General features: G+C 34.2%; 1 protein-coding gene across 4 annotated transcripts in view; it reads left to right on the top strand.

The window, feature by feature from the left end:
• The window catches only part of CTNNA3 (catenin alpha 3), a 1671697-nt gene that overhangs the window by 1136058 nt on the left and 518452 nt on the right, over positions 1 to 17187 (top strand). The window lies entirely within an intron of this gene.

Below are 17187 nucleotides of genomic sequence, written 5' to 3'. Positions count from 1 at the left end.
CTGCAAGGTCCCACATCCTGCCACCTTTTCTGCTATCAAGAAGGCATTTTTGCTAAATCAGGACAGTTTGAAGACAGTTTGGCACCAGAATCATGCAGACACCCCTTGCTGTAATCCACATTGATTAAAATACCCAATATCTCATTTATCTCAGTTCAAATTTCAAGGGTCATGTGATTATATCTGATGTAGAACTTGAATGAAACTTGGATCCCAGATGAAAACAAATTAGAGAAATTTTTGTTTTAGCTTTCTGTCTTCCAGAGGCAAGAAGTGTCACACCAGAAGAAAATTGAGCCAACCTTCATAACTGCATCAGACTCCACTCTTACTTGTCCACATTTATCTTTGAAAATTTCCAACTTTTTCTGTGTGATATGGAGAATTAGATGTTTAGTCCATCTTTGAGCATAGTCCCAAAGTCTAGAACATCCCTATTGTGTAAATAAGTTTTAATAAACACCTATTTAGAAGCAGCAGCAGCAGCAGAAGAAAAACAACAACAATGCTGCAACAACAACAACAATGGGATAAGCCCAACTGCTTAGGCCAGATGGTGAGAGATCAAATGACAAGGAACATAATTGCAGAGTCATTCAGCTCCTGTTTTGCTTTTGTCTTCTCAGTCAACGAGAATGATCTTTAAACTAGATGAGGTATAACAAATATGGTTAAGGGTATTGAAGCCCAATTGTTACAATAATAAAAATACCTGGTAGCTTTAAATTGCATCTAGCCTCTAGGCTAGACAAGTGACACCCTAGAGTTCTGAGGGAACTGGCAGATGCTGGTGTAGAACTACTAGCAGTAATTTTTGCAGAATCACAGGGAATAACAATAGCACTAGAGACCTGTGGAAGGGAGAATGCTCTTCTCGTTTTCACAAACAAGGAAAACACAGGTGGTTACTCTCATCAATTTGAATTTGAGCAATCTTCCAAAGTAAATGTGTGAACCATTTATAATTATATACAATAAAGAAGATGATGAATTCACTAAGAACCAAGTTTCCTATGTTAGGGGATATTCTTCTGTTACGGTTGCTAGATCAAGAGATGAAGGGAATTATGCATAAATGGATGATATACAGGGATTTATAAGATATTTAGATTTGTCATGTATTCTTTGTTGGGAACATTGAGAGAGGTAGACAATGGCATTGTGGGGATTGCAGTTTGTTTCATTTTTGGCTTTTGGTGTGTTTTTTTTTGTTTTAAGATTTTATTTATTTATTTTAAAGAGAGAGTGTGCCGAGTGGGGGCAGAGGAGGAAGGAGAGGGAAAAGGAGAGAGTATCAAGCCGACTCCATGGCAGTGTGGAGCCCAAAGGGGCGATTGATCCCACCATCATGAGATCATGACCTCAGTGGAAAACAAGTCAGACACTTAGCTGTGCCGCCCACGAGCCCCATGGGGGTTGCAGTTTATATCCAGTGCTCATTAAATCAATTTCTATTTGGGGAGAAGAGGCTAACCTATGTGACCAGCTGGTAAAGCATTATAACTAAATATGTTTGCAGACAATATGATCAGAGAGAAGATAAGAGTGATTTCTGGTGGACTGACTAGGGAACATTTACAACAGACAGAAGGGGGAATAAAAAGAATCTGTAGTGGACCTTGATGTCTGGAAGCCATTCAAGAAACTAAAACAGAACAAAATAAAGGGCATTCAAAATAAAAAAAAGAATGGCATTGTGGCCATTTGTGGTACCTGTTACACTCAGCCTTACAATCATCTGTGTTCATCTCTTATTTTGGGGGTAGTAAAATTAGGAATCTCTTTCCTTTGGAATCAGACCCCACTTCAACTCTTTTAGTTGCAATCTTTCACATACTCTTTATTTTCTATAGTTTCAGCTATTACCCATAGTTTTTTAATATTTTATTTATTTATTCATGAGAGACACACAGAGAGAAGCAGAGACATAGGCAGAGAGAGAAGCAGGTTCCCCGCAGGGACCCCAATATGGGACTTGATCCCAGGACCCGGGATCATGCCCTGAGCCCAAAGCAGACACTCAGCCACTGAGCCACCCTGGTGCCCTTCTATAATGTTTCTCTTTGTCTGAAGGTGGGAATTTTCAGTTGTCTGGCGGTCTGAGAACTGTCTTTCATAGCAAGGAATGGAAGTCAGAGGGTTATCTGTAGGCCTCTGTAGTTTGTGCAGGCTATAATTCTAAAAGGGAGGAGGAGCCTTTTAATATACTATGCTTGTAACAAATTTAGACTGCTATTGCAATTCTACTGTAACTCCTTTTGCCTCTGTGGGGACACAAAGAGACACGTTTTGCCCCAAAATCCATTTAAGGATCAAAAGAGCAAGCAGAAAGGATTCCTAAATAAAAAGGACTTTAAGTAGTACATCAAAGATGGGCCTAATTTCCCATGGGAAATAGTAGCTTTCTTTCAGGGCAGATTAATTAAGGAAAATAAATGATCATTATTCTTAATTCCATGTGTTCTTCTGAGAGCAATAGTATCTTAAAGAGAAGTTAACAGACTTATCCAGCCCCATTTGTAGAAATTAAAAAAAAAATTTCATAAACTTTAACAGCTAGATTATATAGTTCTGGAGAACAAGAAATTTAATGTTTTACTTTTTGTTTTTCCCACAAAACCCTATAACCTATCTTTTTATGCAGTAGGTGTAGTATCAAACACATGTGCAATGAAACATAAAGCCCTTATAGGACAAGACTGTGATGTATAATTAGTATTTTGAAGAAAATAAGAATGAAAATTTTCGTGGGCAATAGTGATGTTTAATTTTGTGTATGTTGGGAAGGGATTGAGAGAAACAGAATTATCTATATAAAAAGGTTAAAAGTAGAGAGGCTGTCATTGAGGTTTCTAGGTGTCCAAGAAAGGATGGGTCCTTTCATATTACCTATAGCCCCTTGCTTGAGGCCTTAGAACTTTGAGAAATTTCAAAATATGGATATATTTTGCATCATGAGACCTTAGGTATCATAAGATTTGGGGAATTGTATCAGACAGGACAAGTTAAGTATTGATAGCAAACAATGAAACATGTCTGTAGCTTAAGATGAAAAGGCTTAGGGTTCCCTGGGTGGCTCAGTTAGCTAAGCATCTGCCTTTGACTCAAGTCATGAACTCAGGGTCCTGGGATTGAGTTCCATGTCAGGCTCCCTGCTCACTGGGGAGTCTGCTTCTCCCTCTTCCTCTGGCCCTCCCCACTATTCATTCCCTCTCTCTCTCTCTCTCAAATAAATAAATAAATAAATAAATAACCAAATAAATAAATAAAATCTTTAAAAAAAGATGAAAAGATTTATTTCTCACTATATTATCTGTTCATCGTTGAAAATCAGCAAAGTGTGTCTGCATATGTTACTCAGAGGCCTACTGATGAGGGCTCTATCTTCATACAAGTTTCCTTATGCACAAAAGCAAGGAAAAGAGAATGTGAGAACTTCACACATCTTCTGCTAGGAAATGCTATTTTGCTAACATTTCATTTCCTATGGCCACACTGCATGAGTTCAAATAGACTGAGAAATTTAATCTATGCAAGAAAACTGACATTTGAGAATTGCCCTAATGCTATCACAGATACATCCCTTAAAACCCCATTTCTCAATAATAAATCACTTATCTATAGATCGTGAATTTATACAGTATTTTTTAGGCTTATATTTTTAACCTGTATAAGATCATGGAAAAATAAGCTTGTATATTGGTGACACAGTATTCAACTTCCTTTTATATGTTGAAAAACTGTCTGCTTCGGGTTGAAAGGATTCAAGCGTTCTGGATTGAGTGAACACTTGCCTCCTCTTCACCATATCTACCTTTAACGATTGCTGTCATTTTCTTCTTAAAACTACTGTCTTACAAATTTAACATAGGTATTAAACAAATCTAATATACCTTCTGTGTGTAAAATGACATGAGCATTCATAGTGTAGCAGAGAAAACAGGAGACATAAGTAAAATATCATTAAAAATATATAGGGGATCCCTGGGTGGCTCAGTGGTTTAGCACCTGCTTTTGGCCCAGGTTGTGATCCTGGAGTCCCAAGATCGAGTCCCACATCAGGAAAGAGGTCTCATAGAGTGAGGCAAAAAAACAAACAAACAAACAACAACAACAACAAAACAAAAAACACCAGAATCGGAATATGTATATTTACCCATATAAAAATAAAAAAATATGATGACTATCCGTCTTCTAATTCCCACTTTGTATAAATCATCAGAATAAACATGTTTTACTCAAAACTGACAAATGAATTTTCTCACTGAGGTTGTTTACTCAAGAAACAAACAAACAAACAAAAAACAATATTTTTTATGCCCACAGAATGTTGTGCATATTTGCTGATAAATAAAAGTCCTTTTGGTCAAGTTTTCCTTTCCAGTTAGTCCTGTACTGAATTTCATAATCTCTTGCCTCAGCATCCTGTAATTGACGGTCATTAACAAAAAATCCAATGGTTCAGAGGCTCGGTCTTCTTCCTAATGTACCCAATTATATGTGTTAATGAGCTGTAGTTTAACAAAGCTCTCTCTAATTGCCACAGGATAAGTGCACACAAAGCATTATGAAAGAGAAAAACAGGGAAGTCTTCATGTAAGAAGTGTCCTTTTAGTTGTATGTATCTTTGTAAAGCTGAGGAGTAGCAAGAGAAGGAAATACTAGGAGTGATTATTTTTAACTTTTTAACTCTTTATATCTTTATTTTCCCTTCTCTTTAGGATTTTTTTTATAACTCCTCTAGTTGGCAATTTCTTAATTTTTTCTTCTTCCAGTATAGTACCTTCATGAGTCACAACCCAGAATTACACAGAATACTTGAGTATTTAATTGTTCTTTAATCACTATTGACTATATGTTCATCCAATGAATATTTTGAAAAAAGTAACCAAACCCCTATGATAAACCATTTATGGGCAAGACATGAGTTGACAACTGTCTTTGCTGTTTCTCATTGATTTTTTTATAAAGATAGTTTAATAGCTTCTGAACAAAACTTTGATAATCTAAATTTTGGATTTTTTCAAACTGTTGGGTAGACACCAGTCAGTTTTGATGAATCTGTATTGTCAGTACAATCCAGAACATCCTACAATGTAGCATTCTATGATGCAATACTTCTGTCCCATGTACTTTAAAAATGAAATTAATTTTTTCTTGCATAAACCAAGATGAATGAAATCTGTCTCTCAGGCACATGATATAATGAGCTCTGTGTATTATATAAGACTGATGAATCACTTAACTCTACCTCTGAAACTAATAATATACTATATGTTAACTAATTGAATTTAAATTTTAAAAAAAGGCAAGGAAAGTGTTAAAAAATTATCTTCTCTAGGTAGCAAATATACTATGTGCTCTACTAAAGCAAAGAAAATAAAATTAATTATCTGAATGGGAAAAAATACTATCTCAATTTGTTAATTAAAAAAGAAATCTGTCTCCTCTTGTCTTGAGACTCTTGCTCTCGATTAGTCTATTAGCCTCTAGCCACCCTTCTTCTCCTAGCACACCTAAAGAAATTACTTTTATAGATCATATTCTCCCATATAAAGTGTTTTAGATGTTTTGGGTCTTCTTCATTATATCTCTTCCCCTACCTCATTGTAGACTTTCCTTTCTTTTTTCCACTTTCATATGGTCAGTTAAGGAAATTCTCTGGCTAGATGATGCCTCATATGACCCTTTCCCATGTCAGTTCATGAGTTATTTGGTCAATGTCAGAGCCTTTAACAGTCAGCAAAATGAATGATAGAAATATGTTTTCATTGGTGAAATTAGTGGCTTGTTAATTTGTATAGTGGGTTTGAGAAATAAGGCTCTCATTGGTAAAATGAGTGGTATTCAATACATATGGATTAGCTAGAATTTGTGAAGATAACCCTTGCTCATGAATGATGTCTTTAGCCTGGATGCTTATAGATATCTACCCAGGCCTGATCCCTAAATGATCTTGTGTCTAAGCATACTGGTAGATTCCTAAGTTCTTGATGCTTACTATAATATATTTATGTATTATTCTTTTGGAATATTATTATAGTTATTTCAAGTGATTCATTATGCAATATGTGGTCCTGTTACTTCAAAGGATAGTTATCTGTGTCTTCATCAACTTACAGAGGAGCTTTGTGAATGATTTCGTTACCACTCACTAATAAATATTTAAGAAATATTTGGAGGAGTGGCAAAATTTGGAGGAAGGCATTAATATATAATTATGTGTTGGGGCTATGGGAGGGGTCACTTAAATTGCACAAACTTTGTGATGGTCAGTAGCTGTGATCACCTACTTACAGACCCCACTGACTATGCTGGATGATGTTGGTTTATGTCACTTATCTTGCTAACACCAGTATTTTTTTCCAGAGATTTTAATGAGGAATTTTGAGATAGTCACTAATCCTCTTAAAGAGCATTTCTCAGTAATTATTTTTAGATAACTTTTAACAAAATCTATACTTCCTTTAGTTTTTGTTTTCTAAATTTTAAGACAGAAGTGAAGGATAGTTTGTGTTGTTCAAGTGGAGAGAGGAGACTGCAGTTAATTTTTTTGTAGTCACCATCACCCAGGTTCCATCCATATACATTCTGCTTCCTGATGAGCACTTGTTTTCATCCAATTCCACATTTTCTGATAGCAATATCTATATCTTTCCATATTTAACACTGTACACATAATCTTGTTGCTTCTCAGAAGCTGGGTCTGCACTGTTCTCAGGTTTGTTTTGAGATACTTATTTACGTTTTCTCTGTTTTCCCTTTTTTTTTTAATATCCTAAAAGATGTGAATTTCAAATGTATAAATTAAAAAGGTCATTTCTTCCTGAAACCCATACATTCACTTCCCTCTTTAGCTATTTTCACCTCCCCCCCCCTTTTTTAATTAAAATAAAATTCAACCTGGAAGAAAATTTTGAATGCAAATTTTGTTTAAATATTTTGATGAGAATATGGCCATGTGGTTTGCATTTAGAGGAGGCAAAATAAGCTGAAGAGTTTTTGTTTTGTTTTTTTTTAATGACATTCCGGGATTCCAGGCTATTCCTTTCCAAGTTTAAGACTATAATCTTCTGGGCTAAGTTTCTTTTTTAAATTTCATGAATTCAAGTTCCATAATGACTTTTTTTTCCTTTAGTTTTCAATGGTGCCCGGGATAAGGGATTAGCTGGGTCACTTGTAGTGACCACAGAAAAAACTTAGTTCTTGTCAGAGGTAGTTCTCATTTTCTTCCCTTTCTCATTGTTAAGTGAAATGAGGAAGAAGAGTTGTATTACTGGATAACAAGAATTTAAATGTTTATATTAATGTTAAATTAATATTAATATTTAATATTGCAGTGGAATTTTCAAATCCACCTTACTTTATAAGTTTAGTTTAGTTTTTCTTTTTGTTTCTGTTTTAGTTGGTCCAATTTTTAGAAATGGAAACCAATGTTCATTCACCTCATCAAGTTTTCTCTTAAAGATTGTAAGGATGAATGGAGGAGGGGGATCCCTGGGTGGCTCAGCAGTTTAGCACCTGCCTTCAGCCCAGGGTATGATCCTGGAGTCCTGGGATCGAGTCCCACATTGGGCTCTCTGCATGGAGCCTGCTTCTCCCTCTGCCTGTGTCTCTGCCTCTGTGTGTGTGTGTGTCTCTCATGAATAAAAATTAAAATCTTTAAAAAAAAAAGATGAATGGAGGGTAAGAAATAGTCATTGATGCTAGAATGATTTTAAGGACATATTATTAGATTCCTGATCTACAATAAGTGCTAAAGGATTCCATGAACCTCAGGGTTTCTTCAGGATTCATCTAGTATCCTACAGGTTACTCTCTATTTACCTGCCTATCTCTGTTTACCTCCCCAAACTGAATAGAGGTGTGGGAGGTAAAGACAACAGATAAAGATTCCATTTTTGAGTTTGCAATTTATAGTAAAAAATTAACCCTAGTTAAATGGAAGATAGAACAGATTTTTTCTTTTGTCATGATTTTATGCACTGAGATGCTATGATTGGTAGCCAAAGATCATATATCTATTATATATATTATAGATATTTATAATAAAAGTAATAGCCAGGTTTTCTTGGGTTTTCCTTTGTGTTGGATGTTATGCTAACTACATTATCTGTAATTGTGATATTTAATTCTCCCAGGATTCCATAAAAACATTCTGATTTTCTGTATGCTGAGTCGAAGAATCATAGTATCAAAAATGATAATTTGCTCAAGGATATACAATAATAAATGAAAGGAAAGACTTGGGTCTCAAGCTGTGTAAATTCAGAATATGCCTTCTTAATTATCAGGCTACACATAAACTCTCTGGAAAAAATACATACCTAAACTCCAAGTGTTCCTCTGGCTATTGCAGTGTTACTGATGGTGCTCTTACATTTGCACAGGATATGGTTCTTATTTTGTTCTAATCTTGCTTGTGCTCCACACTTTGAATGACCTTCATGGAAGTGCTGCTCCATGGGGCTTAGTTTTCTTTTGCTGGCTCCATATTGGTCTGTGGTTAAAGTAATCACATTCTGCTCATAGCTGAATCATGCCCTCCTCCTTAATTGCTATATAGTACAAAAGGGACAGGCACATAAGTTTTTGTGTTTCAGTGTCATCAACAATTCCAAATGGATTGTTTTTATACCAAGCCCAACCAAGTGCTCTTCATTCAACTTGAAAAAAGAGATTAGGTCTGCACAGAGTTGCTGAAGTTTTTAAGATTTCTGTGTCCATTTTCTTGTGAGCAAATGCTCAGACAAGAATACTATGTTTCCTTAAAAAAAAAAAAAATGAAAACAACAAGATACAGTAAAATTAATGTGTTATACATACTTAGCAGAAAAGGAATATTTTCCTAAGAAAACTATTCCTGTAATCATCTGTTTTAAAGCATCAGCTCACAGCTCTTCTACTTGAAAGCAGTGTAACTATATGATAAAGTGAAACTCCCCCAAAGTTTGGTTTCTGCATCAATACAGTTTTTAGAAAAATAGTGGAGGGATGATGTCATGCTTAAATGAGGCATTTTATTTCAAGCCTCAATATAATGTCCTACTCTTAGTAAGCACTTAAGAAATGTTAGCTACTAGTGGTAGTATTAGACATATTGGTAGTAAAAAGAAAGTAAAAGAAAGGTAGACATTCCCTCTCTCTCTCTCATATATACAGCTAATTTTTCAGTCATAAATATATGTTTCACTGTTTTTAGATTTGGAAACAATCTTGAAAGAGTGATGAGTGTTTGTTTTCTATTTATACAATACATGAAGGCTAACTGTGTTGGCTTCCCAGCACAAGAGTAAACTAAGAAGCAAACTCAAGTTCCCAGTCTTACACTATAAAAACTGTTGGCAGCTTTCTATTTTGAAGTTCCTTCAAACTATTAAGACATATCCCTCCCTTTCTACCCACATAGAAATCCTCTCTTTCTCTCTCTCTACCTCTCTCTCTCTCTCTCTCTCACACACACACACACACCCATGCGCACGCGCGCACACCTAATCTTAGATGGCTGCTAACATCTCTTTCCATCTTTATTTTCTCACTTTTTTCTAACATGAACATACCAATACCTGTGTTAGTGTGGTGGTGTGCAGATTAAATGAAAATGCATACATAGATCACCAGGTATGACTTTGGTATACAAAGATTATTCAACAAACATTACTTGTTATTTTTAGCCATTGATACCTTGAATGCAAGCCATTGAATGCAGGCAGCAAAGGAATAAAATTTTTGCTTCATTTGTTTCTATATCCCTGTTACCTAAAATATTTGTTGAATGAATAGATGAATAATGAATTAACTTATTTTTAGTTTTGTGAATAATATCTGATTTTTGACAACCTAATCAAATTGACAGGAAACTTCTGCATTTCTTTTCATTGTAAAGCTATATTTTATCATATCTATGCTCTATCACTGCTACACATTTTTAAGATCCTGAACCAGAATTTATAACTACAGACATATATATACTCACTTATACATGCACATATGTATATATACAGATATATACTATTTATATACACTGTAAACTTTGTGATTACATTTGATTTTTTTCTATCTTCTAATTTTAATGATCTTTCTTATTTATTCATTGTCCATTTTTTGAGATAAGTCAATTTTTATCTTTGAATTTCTTAGTAGAATTCAGTTTTTTTCCATGAAATAGTATCAGATTAAAAGATTGTGACATGCTTCTGAAATAATACTTAACTACACTTAGAAAATATTTAATTTTTTTCTACCAACATATGAGAATTACATGATGTCATTGGTGTGATTGTGAAATCTCTGAGCACAGAGGGCAAATTTATATTTCACACACATGGCTCCAGTGCTGATTTCTCAATATGAGAATGAATTTCATTTATTCATGCATTGGAATGAATGCATGAATAAATGGAGAGTACTGGAAGAAATACTCAGACACAAAAATACACAACTAATTGGAGGAGATAGCAACATCAAAGTTAGCAAATAAATAGTCCCATTTCTTTTCATAATTCCCAAGAAAACTACAAAGCATACAATAAGTAATATTTAAATAAGTAAGTTGTAGTTTGGAGCATGCTGTTTTATCCTACCAGTTCCACAATTCTGATTTGAAAATGACTAGAACGGTGAGACAGAGAGTTAACAAAAGTTATTGAAATAGAGAGGAAATTGAATTTCTATAGTTTATTCACTCAAACAAGGAATAAATAGCTCTGGAAATGAAAACTGTCTCCAAACAGAGATCTAGTTTCCATTTGGGATTGTTTTAAAAATCAGTTCCAGTTTTAGCCTGTCATTCCCAGATTGATATTACATTTCAGTTCATTGGCTTTACTTAGTCATTTTCATAATCTTGGCTGAGTTGAAAGTTGCATTTTGTGTGTTTTGATATTTTTAAAAATTCTTATCCTTTGCCGAAGTTTTTCTCTTAATAATCTCTTGATGAGAATGTGTCAAAAGGAGTTATATTGGCATAAGTATTTTCTAGAGCACATTAAAGGCAAACCAGATAACTAATTCAGCTAAAATATTTAAGAAAAAAACAAATAATATGCAAAAATGATGCAGAGTTACAGTACAGCTAAATAACACTATTATAATTAGCATTTTTTTCTTGACTTCCCACCTTCATCTTAGCACAATACCTACAATATAATATGGGCTCAATATAGCTGTTGAATTTTATTTAATTCCAAAGTATTTAACATAATTTACAGTTTGATATGTTTCTGAAAGAAACTATAATTGTTTTTAACTAAGAAATGCTATAGAGACATTAAACAAAACCAAATTAAGTGGACTAATATACCATGTTAATTGATTGGAATACTTAATATTGTACAGATGGAAAATGTCCCAAAATTTATGTATTGATTTAAAATATTTCCAATTAGTATTCTAGTATAGTTTTTCTTTGATTACGGAAAAGGATGAAACTTCATATGAAAGCATCAAGTCAATAATAACCTAGAAACTCTTGAATTAGAACAAAATTTTGAACCAACTTCCCCTACCAGAAAGCATAAGCTTTAGCATGTAGTATTATCAGTGTAAATACTGGAACAAGAATTGATATTAATACAGTATTAGGTATAGATATAGCTAATGAAATAGAATAAAGAACCCAAATATAGACCCATATATAGAGAGGCACTTCATAGATAACAAAGGTAATTCTAAAGAGAGATTGGGAAAAAATAGAGTTTATGATAAATGATTCGAGGGGTGCCTGGGTGACCCATTCATTTAAGTGTCTGCCTTCAGCTTGGGTCATGATCCCACGGTCCTAAAATCTAGCCCCACATCTCCCTGCTGAGCAGGGAGCCTGCTTCTGCCTCTCTCTCTGCCATTACCCCTGCTTGTGCTCTCTGGCTCTCTCTATCTTGCTGTCAAATAATTGAACAACTTTATGGTCAACTAATATTCGACAAAGGAGAAACACTATCCACTGGAAAAAAGACAGTCTCTTCAATAAATGGTGCTGGGAAATTGGACAGCCACATGCAGAAGAATGAAACTAGACCACTCTCTTTCACCATACACAAAGATAAACTCAAAATGGATGAAAGATCTTAATGTGAGACAAGATTCCATCAGAATCCTAGAGAACACAGGCAACACCCTTTTTGAACTTGGCCACAGTAACTTTTTGCAAGATTCATCCATGAAGGCAAGAGAAACAAAAGCAAAAATGAACTATTGGGACTTCATTAAGATAAGAAGCTTTTGCACAGCAAAAGATACCGTCAACAAAACTCAAAGACAACCTACAAAATGGGAGAAGATATTTGCAAATGGCGTATCATATAAAGGGCTAGTTTCCAAGATCTATAAAGAACTTATTAAACTCAACAGCAAACAAACAAACAATCCAATCATGAAATGGGGCAAAAGACATGAACAGAAATCTCACAGAGAAAGACGTAGACATGGCCAACAGGCACATGAGGAAATGCTCTGCATCATTTGCCATCAGGGAAATACAAATCAAAACCACAATGAGGGCAGCCCGGGTGTCTCAGCGGTTTAGCGCTGCCTTCAGCCCAGGGCCTGATCCTGGAGACCCAGGATCGAGTCCCACGTCGGGCTCCCTGCATGGAGCCTGCTTCTCCCTCTGCCCCTTTCTCTCTCTCTCTCTGTCTCTCTCTCTCTCTCTGTCTGTCTCTCATGAATAAATAAATAAAATCTTAAAAAAAAAAAAAAGAATCTAAAAAAAAAAAAAAACCACAATGAGATACCACCTCAGGCCAGTGAGAATGATGGAAATTAACAAGACAGGAAACTACCAATGTTGGAGAGGATGTGGAGAAAGGGGAACCCTCCTGCACTGTTGGTGGGAATGTGAACTGGTGCAGCCACTCTGGAAAACTGTGTGGAGTTTCCTCAAAGACTTAAAAATAGATCTGCCCTACAACCCAGCAATTGCACTGCTGGGGATTTACTCCAAAGATACAGATGCAATGAAACGCTGGGACACCTGCACCCCGATGTTTATAGCAGCAATGTCCACAATTGTCAAAGTGTGGAAGGAGCCTCGGTGTCCATCGAAAGATGAATGGGCAAAGAAGATGTGGTCTATGTATACAATGGAATATTACTCAGCCATTAGAAACGACAAATACCCACAATTTGCTTCGATGTGGATGGAACTGGAAGGTATTATGCTGAGTGAAATAAGTCAATCGGAGAAGGACAAACATTATATGGTATCATTCATTTGGGGAATATAAAAAATAGTGAAAGGGAATAAAGGGGAAAGGAGAAAAAATGAGTGGGAAATATCAGAGAGGGAGACAGAACATGAAAGACTCCTAACTCTGGGAAACGAACTAGGGGTGGTGGAAGGGGAGGAGGGCAGGGGGTGGGGGTGACTGGGTGATGGGCACTGAGGTGGGCACTTGATGGGATGAGCACTGGGTGTTATTCTATATGTTGGCAAATTGAACACCAATAAAAAATAAATTTATTTAAAAAAACGAAAAAAAGCAAATAATTAAATAAAATATTTAAAATAAATAATTTGGAAATAAAAAAAATTAGATGTGTATTTTTAAAACTGTATAAAAGCCATTCCACATGATTTAAAGAACTAAATAAGGAAAATGACTGATTGAATGCATAATTAATTGATTAAAAATAAGGAAGGCATTAAAATAGGTAAATATTATTATATCTTTGGAGTTGGAAAAATTTCAATTTTCCAAGTGGAGAAATGATTAATTCAACTACATTAAAATGGGAAATTCTTTTAATCAAGAGACACAGGGAGAATAAAATGACAGGTCACATAGTGGAAGTTGTTAATGCATATAATCAAACAAAAAATTGGCTATGTAGAATATATAACAAATGCCTACAGTTTGATACTCTTCTTCACCACCAAAAAGAAAATAAACTAGAGAAGCAAAAGAAAAGTGATATGAAAGGAAGAAATCTAAGTCAGATAAACTTTCAAAAATATGCTTAATCTTATCATCAAAGAACTGCAAACGAACACCATTATCATATACCAATATACTCACCAGATTGGCCAAAAGAATTCAAACATTACAGTTTTTATTAAAGATGTGAAGTAACTGGAATTATCACACATTTTTCTGGTAAAACTGTCTGGTAAATCTAAGTTGAAGAGTCATATACCTTACAAATCAGCAATTCCAAAGCAAGATAAATTTTTTAATCTTGCCATGAAAAAATAATCTTGCCATACAGAGTAGAGTGTACAAGACTGTTAGCAGCAGCAGTTTTCATAATAATTGGCCAATTAAAATGATCCATATATCTATCAATAATAGAATGGGTAAATAACTTGTATACTCACACAGTGTAATATAACTAGGGAACAAAAAGAATTGAATTATCGATGTCCAAAATACCATGGGTGAATCTCATAAAAATAATACTGGGACAAAGAGGCACACCACAAAGAACATATGTATTATATTTCCACTTATTTCCCTTTCCATTATTTCTATCCATTTCCATTTTCCATTTCATAAAATTCAGAAGCAAGCAAAGATAATATTACTAAGGGATGCCTACATATTGGTAAAACTTAAAGGAGAAAAAAGAAAATAAATATCAGATAAGAGTTGCCACAAAAGTCAGGAAAATAGTTAACCTTGGAGAAAAGGAAAGATGAGACTGGGAAGGGGCACATAGAGGGATCTTGGGATCTTTGCAGTATTCTGTTATTTAACCTGGGTTGGAATTGAGTATTTATTTTGTAAGTGGTGTTTTATATATCATGCTCTTCTGTATTTATGATCTATTTCACAGTAAGGATTTTTTAATGTTATAGTTGGCTTCAGATGCCTAAAACCATACATTTTATTATTCTTGTATTTAAAATGAAATCAGGAATTAAATTATATTACACTTTAGAAGATTGAATCAATAAATTAGTACTTCCTAAGCCAAGTTATCTGTAAATTAAATTGGAAGATGTACTGAAATTTGGTGCAAATGTAACTTAAAATAGTTCTTCATTTTTTTCTCATCTATTTTCACATATCATTTATAGATTATAAATGTCTTTAGGTGTTTCTGATAATATATATAAATTTTTCATATATACTTTCATAATTGATCTGAAAGCAACCCTTTCAGATATGTAAAGCAAGCAAAAGCATTGTGTTTGTTTTTATAGTTGAGAAAAGCCAAGCTTGATTTGCCATGGCTATCATATAATTGTACTGAAGTTATATATTGATAACAGTAAGATTTTATGTAAAAGCAACAAATAGAGCTAAATATTTAATGTCTATTGTATTTATTATACATCTACCAACTCATATAATACAATAGATACAAATCCACATCGCTTGAAAAGCTGATGTATATAGATTCTAGCAGACAACGGAAAAATAAAAACATTATTTACTATTGACATTATTATTATTCACCACAGAGTCTCTGATTTTCTTTAGTGAGCTAAAAATAAAAAGTGATTAGTGTTAAAGAAATATGCATTTTAGGTCTATATACTAAAATCAGATGTGAAAAAAATCAATCTTTCCTTTCTGGCATGATCAAAGAAAACTGTTAGTTTCTGAGAGATTTACTTCTTAGATTGTATATTTCTTCTTGGATGGTTAACACAAAATCATTTTCAAGAAATTCATAATTCATAATTTTTTTAAAAAATAGCCTATTATAAAAATATAATCTCTTTTTCAGGTTACCCAGCCATTTCTTGAAATTTTCTTGAAATTTTCAAATTACTCTACTGTCATATGATGTTGTAAAATCTTTGATTCTTTTACTTCTGGCTCTTCTAATAGAAAGGTTCTCCTTTGGTGATACCATTGTTTACCTCTGGCCTTAGGAGATGAGGTAGTGCTTTTCTCTCCACCACTGCTTTCTGTCCTAGATACAAAATGTTCTCCAATTTCTAGCATAAAAGAGAAAATAGAATGTTTCTTTTCATCCATGTCTACGGAGTGCCTCCTCGACTAATCACTTCTCATGATTATACTCTTACCCTATTGATAATTGATAATGAAACTCTAGTCCTATGTGTAACTGTACAGTCTGGTTCAGTAATTCTGAGGACAATCCTAAAATAGCTAGTGACTTTGGCAAAGACTGGACTCTCTTTTTATTTTTAAATAATATCACACATGTGAGAGTTCAGTAGCTTCCTCCAGATGGGGCTACATCTAGTAGTCCTTTTCTCATTTTCTTCATCATGGTTCAAAATATATTTGTGTCTAGTCTCATCTATACAATCTTGTTATTTTTACATTGTGATATGACAACATTGATTCTATTTCTGGTTAGAAAAGAAGATATGGAAACTAGGTAGGTTTGTAAAAAACAATCACTTTACGATAATTATAAGGGATTGCACACTAAATCAAGAATAGATCCTTGTTTAGATATCTGCCTCTAGAAGTTGTTGCTTACCTGGAGGGGTATTTTAGGAATCAACATTTTTTTTTTTTATTGTGAGAGTTTCATGTTTCTCTTCTTACAATATTTGAAAGTGTTTTTTTAATGCAGAACTTATTTTAAAAATAAAAACTTCTTTAAAAAATGATTGATACCAAATCAAGGGATACACAGAAGTTTAAAGTAATCTAAGCACACACCACGCACTTGCGTGTGCATGTGCACACATACACATACACACACCCTATGCCAGACACTTAATATTTGGTGGCTCTTTTGATTACTTAATAAAGAACCTCTTCACCAATAACAATGACTAGCACATTGCAAACATTCAATAAATATTTGTTGAGTAAATGGATATGACATTGATGGAAACTTGATCCAAGAATGGTCATGATAAATGTCTCTTACCCAGTTCTGCTTTACTACATGTCCAGTCATTTATAATCTGCTATGTCCAGTGTAGACCTTGGTCTTACTTTAAAATGAGCAACTGCTAATACCGTATCATTAACTATATTCCTTATTCTGTAAATTGTATAATTTAAATTGGTACATTAATATGGTATGTGAATTGTATCTCAATAAAGTTGTTTAAAAAAGAAAAATAAGATACATCAGGGTGGGTCCATTGGTTAAGCATCTGACTTGTGATCTCAGCTCAGGTCTAGATCTCAGGGTGTTGAATTCAAGCCCTGCATTGGGCTCCATGCTGGGTGTGGAGCCTGCTTAAAAAAAATACAAAATACAAGTAAAAGAAAATTAGCAACTATAAAACCAACAACCAGTTTGCCTAGA

This window comes from Canis lupus, chromosome 4 (genome assembly GCF_003254725.2).
Source record: "Canis lupus dingo isolate Sandy chromosome 4, ASM325472v2, whole genome shotgun sequence".
Lineage (NCBI taxonomy): Eukaryota > Metazoa > Chordata > Mammalia > Carnivora > Canidae > Canis > Canis lupus.
This window is presented reverse-complemented; position numbering and strand designations above follow the sequence as displayed.